Below are 8,048 nucleotides of genomic sequence, written 5' to 3' on the forward strand. Positions count from 1 at the left end.
GCACACGCCTGCCCGTCTCAGGCAGGTTCGCTGCCTTCTTCCTGTCAAGCAAATCAGATCATGATACGGTTAGAGATCAATTGGTACTTGGACTTCACGGTTACGAAATGCAGGAGATTGGAAAAAAGGTAAGTTTTATTTCTTGTTTATCTATGGATTGGGCTTATTCTAGTATTTTAGGCTAGGACAGAAAAACGATTATTAATATTATTTTTACATGTCAATCATGCTAGGATAGGGGCCAGGTAGGGCCTAGTCCCTGCCTGTTCCTAGGCCTCCTTGACCCGGTGGTAGAATGGTAGGCTCATAGTAGGCCTACCACCATCATCAGACATGATCAATGAAGTCCCGGCCCATGTTTGTGCCTTTCATACGGCTTTTTCGTGTAATTTCAGGGGCGGATTAGCCTAGTAGCATCCATGCTTTATCATTATTCCGTTGACCCCTCCTTTTGGGAGGGGGATAAAAAAAAGAAAAAAAGAAAGAAAAGAAAAAAATAATACTATAGCCCACAAAGCCTCAAATGTTATTTTCGGGCGTCAGAACACACAAATTTCGCGGGGGCATGCCTGGACCCCTAGGACATTGTTGTCTCGATCGGCCCAAATTTCGGCCCCTCCCCCCCCTTTTGGCCCCCGCTTTTGGACATCTCTGGATCTGCACCTGAATTTCTTTTATTTTTGTGTAATTTAATATAATTAAGGCTAAAACGTTAATACATAGGCCTATTCTATGGCAATAACATTATCATTATTGAAAAGGCCTGTCCGATAAGGGAAAATTGGACAGAACGGCAAAAAACCAAAACGGCAATAAGTCAAAACGGCAATGAGCAAAACGGCAAAAAACCAAAACAGCAACACTTTTCAACCAGAACGGCATGATAAGTCAAAACGGCAATGTCAAAACGGCAAGACCAAAATGGCATAGGCCAAGTCAAAACGGCAATAAACCAAAATGGCATCACTTCCAGAATGACATAGCCTAGGCCTACTGGGTTCCGGGTCGTTTTTTTTAAGAAGTAAAACTTAATTCCTAAAACCAATTATAAACATGAAAGTGTAGGCTACAATGATAAATACAGTGATTATATACATATTCAATATTAAAAAGATTGGGATCACAATATAAAAGCAGTAAACATTTAAAATTTAATTATAACTTTGAAATACAGACAAAATGAGGCTAAACAATTTAAATCAAAAGTAAAAAAGCGCGAAAGCAAAATAAAACACTAGAAAGAATAATGATAGGGGGCCTATTAATAATAACATACAATACAATTCAATAGTAAAAAGACTGCTATAAAAGCAGTGAACATTTAAATAATTAAAACCTTAAAATACAGATAAAATGAGGCTAAACAATATTATGCCATGAAAGAAAAAACGGAAAAAAAAAAAAATAATAATAATAATAATAATAATAAACAACACTTTAATATAATATAAGCCTAGTCATGGATGTGTAAAAAAAAAAAACATGACTCAGAAAATTATAAACTGCTGCCCGCGCCCGGTGACGCTTCATTCAATTGGCATTTTTGCTCCTTTGCCGTTTTGGTCTATGCCTATTGCCATTTTGGTCTATTGCCGTTTTGGTACTTATTTTTGCCGTTTTGGTTTATTGCCGTTTTGACCTGCTCCCAAAATTCCCCTTCCCCCACTGGCGCTGCCCCTGCCGAGTTGGTAAAGCCTAAAGGGCAGAGTTGGCAAGGGCCGAGTTGGTGTATGTGTTGAATTGTACCCAAATAATCTTGTTTTTTTTGCCAGGCATACCATTGTCCATGATGTGGCCTGTGCAAGTATTGGAATGGCCACCATTGCCGTCATCGGTACAAGTTTTCTGTCATGCAGATGATGCAGAGTAAGTGTTGTTTCTTTTATTTTTTAAAATGTGCCTTTTACAATTTGTTAAAGACTGATAAGTCCATGAAGCGACTACTTTCACATTTATAATTACTAGGGTCCTGTTTATAATTATTCCACAATGTCTTATCGAATGAGTCAAATGGCCGAGCGGTTAGCAGGGACGCACGCTCGCCTATGGTTCCGGTGGTAGAACAAGTCTTCTCGGATAAGGACTATAAACCGGCCCAGTGTATACAATGGCTTGTGTGCACTATAAAGAACCCAGTACATCCTTCGAGACGAGTAGGGGGTTACCCCGGTGTACTGGAACAGACAGCCCCAGTGGTGGACGACGAGAGTTGCTGGTACCGGGTTACCGGGTAGCACAGACACGAAGGGACCCTTAGGGCGAAGAAAGTCATTGGTCGAGTTTCTAGTCCACATTTCAAGCGCCCCGAGAATCTTACATTAGATGGATATGTGCGCTATCACTATTATTATTATTATTATTATTATTATTATTATTATTATCATCTAAACCATCCACAGTGTCTGTTTAATAATGGCAACTGAAAGGTACTTTATAGACAATCCTGCCATGGTCAATCATATGTTTACAGAACTATGATAAATAATAAACAAAATAAATATGGTAACCCTATGTACCCGGGTGCAAAAATAAAAAAACTATTAACTGTTTAAATTTAATTCATTTCTCAAGCTACATCAATTTATAATTAATGTATCAGTATTATATATCAGGGAATTTGCATTCCAGGGAGACTTTAATGATTTTAGGTGTAAAAGGCATTCTTGTAGTACTGTGAACACAGCCTGATACAATACTGTATAATATACTGCTTGGTACTACTCATGATGCTACACACAGTCAAATAAACAAATAACACAGCTTCAAAAAACCCCCATTTCATTATGCCCTTTAATAAGTGATTATTCATGCCAACCAATATTTTTTACTGCAGGTCAGCAAGAGAATGAAATTATCATCAACAAAAAGTTGCGGGCTGTGATGAGCAAATATGTATGTCTCCAATGTTGCCTCTACCTAATCCACCCCTGACAGAAGGAATAGAACAGAAGTCTTTATTGCTACAGCATTGGACAGGTGAGAACTGGTAAGGGCACAGGCCATTTAGATAAAGCCCATTGTACTTTGGTAGTCAGCATCCAGCCATGAATGATAATTTGCCAAGCAAATTACTCAGAATTCTGTAGACAGAGCATCTGCACGAACTGTTTGATGTCTCTTGTTAGAATCCTGATAACCATATATTTATTACCCTCTGTAGTATTATGTTTAATAAATTAATTTAAAAACTGTATAATACCAATGACCATCAAACAAACTCAAAGGGAAGAGCCCATGGAAACACTAGATGGCAATTGAACAGCTGAAACTGATTTACTTATTAACAATACTACAGTAGTTTAATATAGTAACATTTTATTAATGTAATATTAAAATTAATTGAAATTCTGTAAGTTATATTTATGTTAAGCCTCATATTTTGTCAATACTTATTTAATAATTATTTGTTGCATCACAGTTTACAACCAGCTACTTCAAAATATTTTTTTAGTCTGAAATTCATAAAAATCACCTTTTAAAAATGCAAATTGGTGGCCATGATTTAATTTTTGAAGAAGGCTGCAAACCGAAAACCGAATTGTTATTATTGTACTAAAATAAATTTTATATACGATGTATTTTTGGACTTCGTTTTCAGTGGGAAGTTGACCGACTTGCTAAGTTAACTGGTTGTCAATTTTCTAGTATGTTTCGTACTCAGAATACAACACATGTTATCATAAAAACAGGTGAGTTTAGAATAAAAATCATTTTATTCGTTGCAAAATGTTTAAAATATTGGAGTTTAAATTTTAAAAGGTTCTGTGAAATTGGATTCAAATTTCAGAATCATAATCATATTTATTGTCATTATAATTTTCATTGTTTTAGTCAATGATAAATTTATTCCATCCCCATATTATTGTCATGGTCATCAATAATGTATGGCAGATGTCCCAATATAGTAATATTCACTTTGTTGCACAACTGATGGTCGCTTTGATAAATTTAACATTCCTTTTGCAGTGTTTCGAAATATAAAAACATCAATTAAAAAAATCAATAACTTTTAAACACATTTATTCCCTTGTTCTATGCATACTACTGTAATCAGAAAATATCACAATAAATCAAATAATGTGCTTTCATAGGCCTAAACAATTTTTTTCTTTTTATGATCAGAGAAGAAAATGTTCCTAGACGGCCATAGAGCGGTAGTCACTGAATATTTCAAGGATGCAATAATATGTGGCGTGGCACCAAAAATTCAAACGTGTAAAGTGCAAACAAAAATTCCCATATTGAATACTCGCACTTGATAGTTGTGGTTGCTGAGCGAAAAAGGAAGTTAAGGAAAATATCTAAATGACAAAAATAATCCAAAATCTATGGTGTTGGTGCGTTTGACATCTAAGAAACTCTCTATGCTAAACATTTTATCATCAATTCTATTGTAAGCGTTCATGACTGGTCGAACAGTTTTTTTATAGGAATCTAAATTGTGCATCGTAGATTAGTTTTACTACATTCAAGTATGATAATGTTTGGTCATAAATTACTCCTTCATCATGGAGAGACAAGGCAACATCGATATTGGTGCGTAATTTTGTATGTTATTATGTTCCCCTTTACAAATAGATGTTTTTTGCTATTTTTAGCTCGCATTGAAATATACCAGTCACCAGTGTAACATTTATAATGTGGGATAGGTTTTGAGAGAATATCAGAATAGAGTTTTATATATTGTGCACCTATATCATAATGTCCTGCAGATTTGATGATGTTTAGTTTATCAATATATTTCTTTATATCTGTCTCTGACACAGGTTTTATCATGGAGGTATAAAATTTTGTATACCTCCATGGTTTTACAAACATAGATTAACATTGATTATTTTGACAGAAATACAGTTAGTACTATATTAGTTTGTTCCTTATTTTAAGTAATCTTTTGCCTATGTTAACAAATATATCGTTAAAGCCTCAGCTTTTGGTGTACTGCATAATATATTTGTTTCATTAGACCAAAAAAAATAAATGTTCTTTCTCTGGTCCGCGCGCGTCGATTTAGACCATACGCGTCAATTTTTTTAAATTTTTTACCGGACATACAACATCGCCACCTATCCTGAATTTTGGGGTGCAGCTTATCCATTCTAGGTTTGTCCATTGCTAGCCCAACTAATTAACCTAGGGTAGGACCGGTTTGTATTGTAGGCCTAGTATTTGTAATTATACTCACTACAGTGCATGCTGTACTAGGATACTAAATCATTCATTCATAAACAATTTTGAAACACGCTGTTCGAAAACTGCCAAACTACTTTTCGCGAATTTGGTCCTGGGGTAATTTACGAGTGTCGCAACAAAACACACGTGGGCTGGTTGTTGAAACTTGCTGTTCAACATTCTGGGTTCCCGGTGGCTTGTACCATTATAGAGAGAATGATTCGCTAAAATTGCAGAATAAAAACTTGTGAAATTAATTTATGCTATAAAAAGTTTTCTTGAAGTTGTAATAATTATTTTACTTGAATTTGACTTTAGAAAGGCATTCGTCATCTGCGCATGCGTAAACTTTGTATTGCACGATATTTTCTCCACTTTCTGTTTTTGTTTATAAAACCTGGTGTGTGATGAGTGCATGCTTCGCACGATGGGCTGTGAAATGACTTAGGCCTAGAATTACCAATACATTAAGCTTAATACGACTGTTATTAGTCACCATAATAATAGAATGATTGTTTAAAATAGATAAACATACTCAATAAGTATTTTATTTTCCTAGATTTTATTAAACTAAACTGATGTTGAAATTTTTAACGTAGCGCGACCGTCTAGCATGAAATGGGGATTTCCCTAGAGCAGGAATACATTGTTTCATTGCGGTAGCCTGAAGTTTACACGGATGGTGGGATCATCGCCCGTCGGATTTTTTCAAAGCGTACCCATTAATGCTGATAATGATGATGAATTAAGATGGGGTTCACTTGGCAAATGAAGCGAAATCGAGGATGTGGAATGTGGAAGGACAACAATATTTAGCATTAGCAGAACATAAAAAAGATACTAAAAACACCTTTTCTGTACTTTCCCTGCTTTTCAAAAAAAAAAAGAATAGAAAAAAAAAACCGCATCACCGCATCAATTCTGTAACTTTGGTCTGACCAGAACCAGAACATTTATTTTTTTTGGCCTTATATAATTCTTTTGGGATATAATGTTCCATTGCCATGACAATTGGATAGTTGTCATTGTTAAATTGGTTTAATATAGTTCGACGTGAACCAGGCTATTGATTACAGTAGCTTATAATGAAGTTGATTTCATAGAAGCAATAAAAAAAAATTTTAAAACAGTTATAATAAATACTGACTAACTAAAATTTTGTTTCTTTCACTCAACAGATTAAATAATCTGATTTGATCCCATTAATAGTTACATTATTTTGTCATTTGCTGTATCTCCCTTAGCATGCTGCATACTTTTTAGCAGTACATGTTTATTTTATTTATTTTTTTTTTTTGTAGGTGACTTTTTGTTTTTAAACACTTTCTGTCAATTTAGAAAAAAATGTTTCCTAGTATACCTTGGAATTTGTTTTGTTTTTAGAATAATATTTATAATAGATACATGTAAATCATGCAGCTTAGGGGCTAAACCCCCAATGGGATTGGTTATAGCCTACAACTCACCTAACCAGGCATCATGGGCACAATATTTCCACTTTTTGACTAAAGTATATTAGAAACTCACTAAGAGTGCCAAATAAGCCATGATGCTTTAGGTGCAGGTAAATATGTACTTTTTCATATGCCCTACATTGTCCTCATGGTATCATAATCATCGTTAGCGTCGTCGTATTTATCGGGTGTGTCATCTTCACTGCGATGCATCACAAATCAAATAAATTCCTCTTTGTCGACATCGGTATCATCATCGCAAGCGCTTTAAGGGCTTTGTATTGTACTAGTATTGTTTTCAAAACAATATTTTAGGACATTTTATTCGAGAAAAAGCCCCAATTGAATGAGCTATTACAAAAAGATTTAAAACCCAATGACTGTTAGAAGCGGAGAAAATGGGATTCAAACACAGTGGTTATAAATGAATGGTGCACCAGTGCTTCTATGGCCTGCTAAGGGTAACAATCATGATTGTGTTCTAAACATCACCAGAAACCGCTCTCGCTGAGTAAAGTAAGAGCAAGGTCATATGGTCAGTACCAGCTAATCATCTAGAATTGTTTGACAGTTGAATTACAGTATTACTACAAAAAAATTTTTAAATGAGAAAGTTTGTATAAGTTGCATATTTTAGCAATGGTTTTAGTATAAAGCCATGTCATGACATTGAAAAGATGTATAGAAATATTACTGTCGATACCACTATGGTACTCTTGAATAACAGAATGTTACAAATTATACAAGAACAAAGTATAAGGGTACATTATTATAAGAGAGAATATGTACAACTTTCCTACAAATTATTAGAGTATGATATTATCAAAGAAACATGGATGAATAAAATTATTAAAAAAGAGTAAAAACTTGATTGTATTGTATCTGGTTTGAATATCATCTTAAATACATAATTTTGTATACTGTATGATAGGCCTAAGCTTATATCTTATAAGTTCTGCACCTGCCAAGTTAAAAAAAGAATTAAAGGAGTTTATCCATAACATAAGCCTAATAGTGTCTCTTCGAGATTTTATTTATTATAAATTTGGCATGTTATACAGAATACAAAAACACAAACATGAAGTGCAAAAAGACAGGTTAGCGGCATGCCAAGGGAGAATAATGGGCTAAAGCCCAACATCAGGGTAAATTCTCTCTAAACTGCTAACCTGTAAAAGGACAATGAAAAATAAGCAGGGGTCTAAATATTAAGATGTTTTACATTTTATAATGAGAGATGCTGTCCTGTGGGTTAAAATATTCAAGATGTATTTTCATTGAGAGTGAATCATTTAGTTGTGTGTAATAGCTTTACACTTATTTGTAGCTTTGTATAACATGTCAGCCTCGAATATATACCCTGTCTCTTATACACATCTAGATGGGGATAAGAGACAGCACTAAGAGTGCCAAATAAGCCATGAA

General features: G+C 34.5%; 1 protein-coding gene and 1 long non-coding RNA gene across 3 annotated transcripts in view; both read left to right on the forward strand.

The window, feature by feature from the left end:
- Positions 1 to 8,048, forward strand: part of LOC117116386 (microsomal glutathione S-transferase 1-like) — a 25,156-nt gene that overhangs the window by 8,159 nt on the left and 8,949 nt on the right. The gene's annotated exons all lie outside the window — the stretch shown is intronic.
- On the forward strand, positions 1,412 to 7,454 carry LOC117116387. Of its 2 annotated transcripts, none has more exons than XR_004446743.1 (4): positions 1,412 to 1,866; positions 2,834 to 2,986; positions 3,599 to 3,689; positions 4,123 to 7,454. It is a non-coding gene; the product is annotated as an uncharacterized LOC117116387 (long non-coding RNA). The 2 variants fall into 2 exon arrangements; XR_004446742.1 differs by having other exon boundaries at positions 1,414 to 1,866; positions 2,834 to 2,976.

Source organism: Anneissia japonica, unplaced genomic scaffold (assembly GCF_011630105.1).
Source record: "Anneissia japonica isolate Jap-2015-1 unplaced genomic scaffold, ASM1163010v1 scaffold287769_len469884_cov163, whole genome shotgun sequence".
In the NCBI taxonomy this organism is placed as follows: Eukaryota; Metazoa; Echinodermata; class Crinoidea; order Comatulida; family Comatulidae; genus Anneissia; species Anneissia japonica.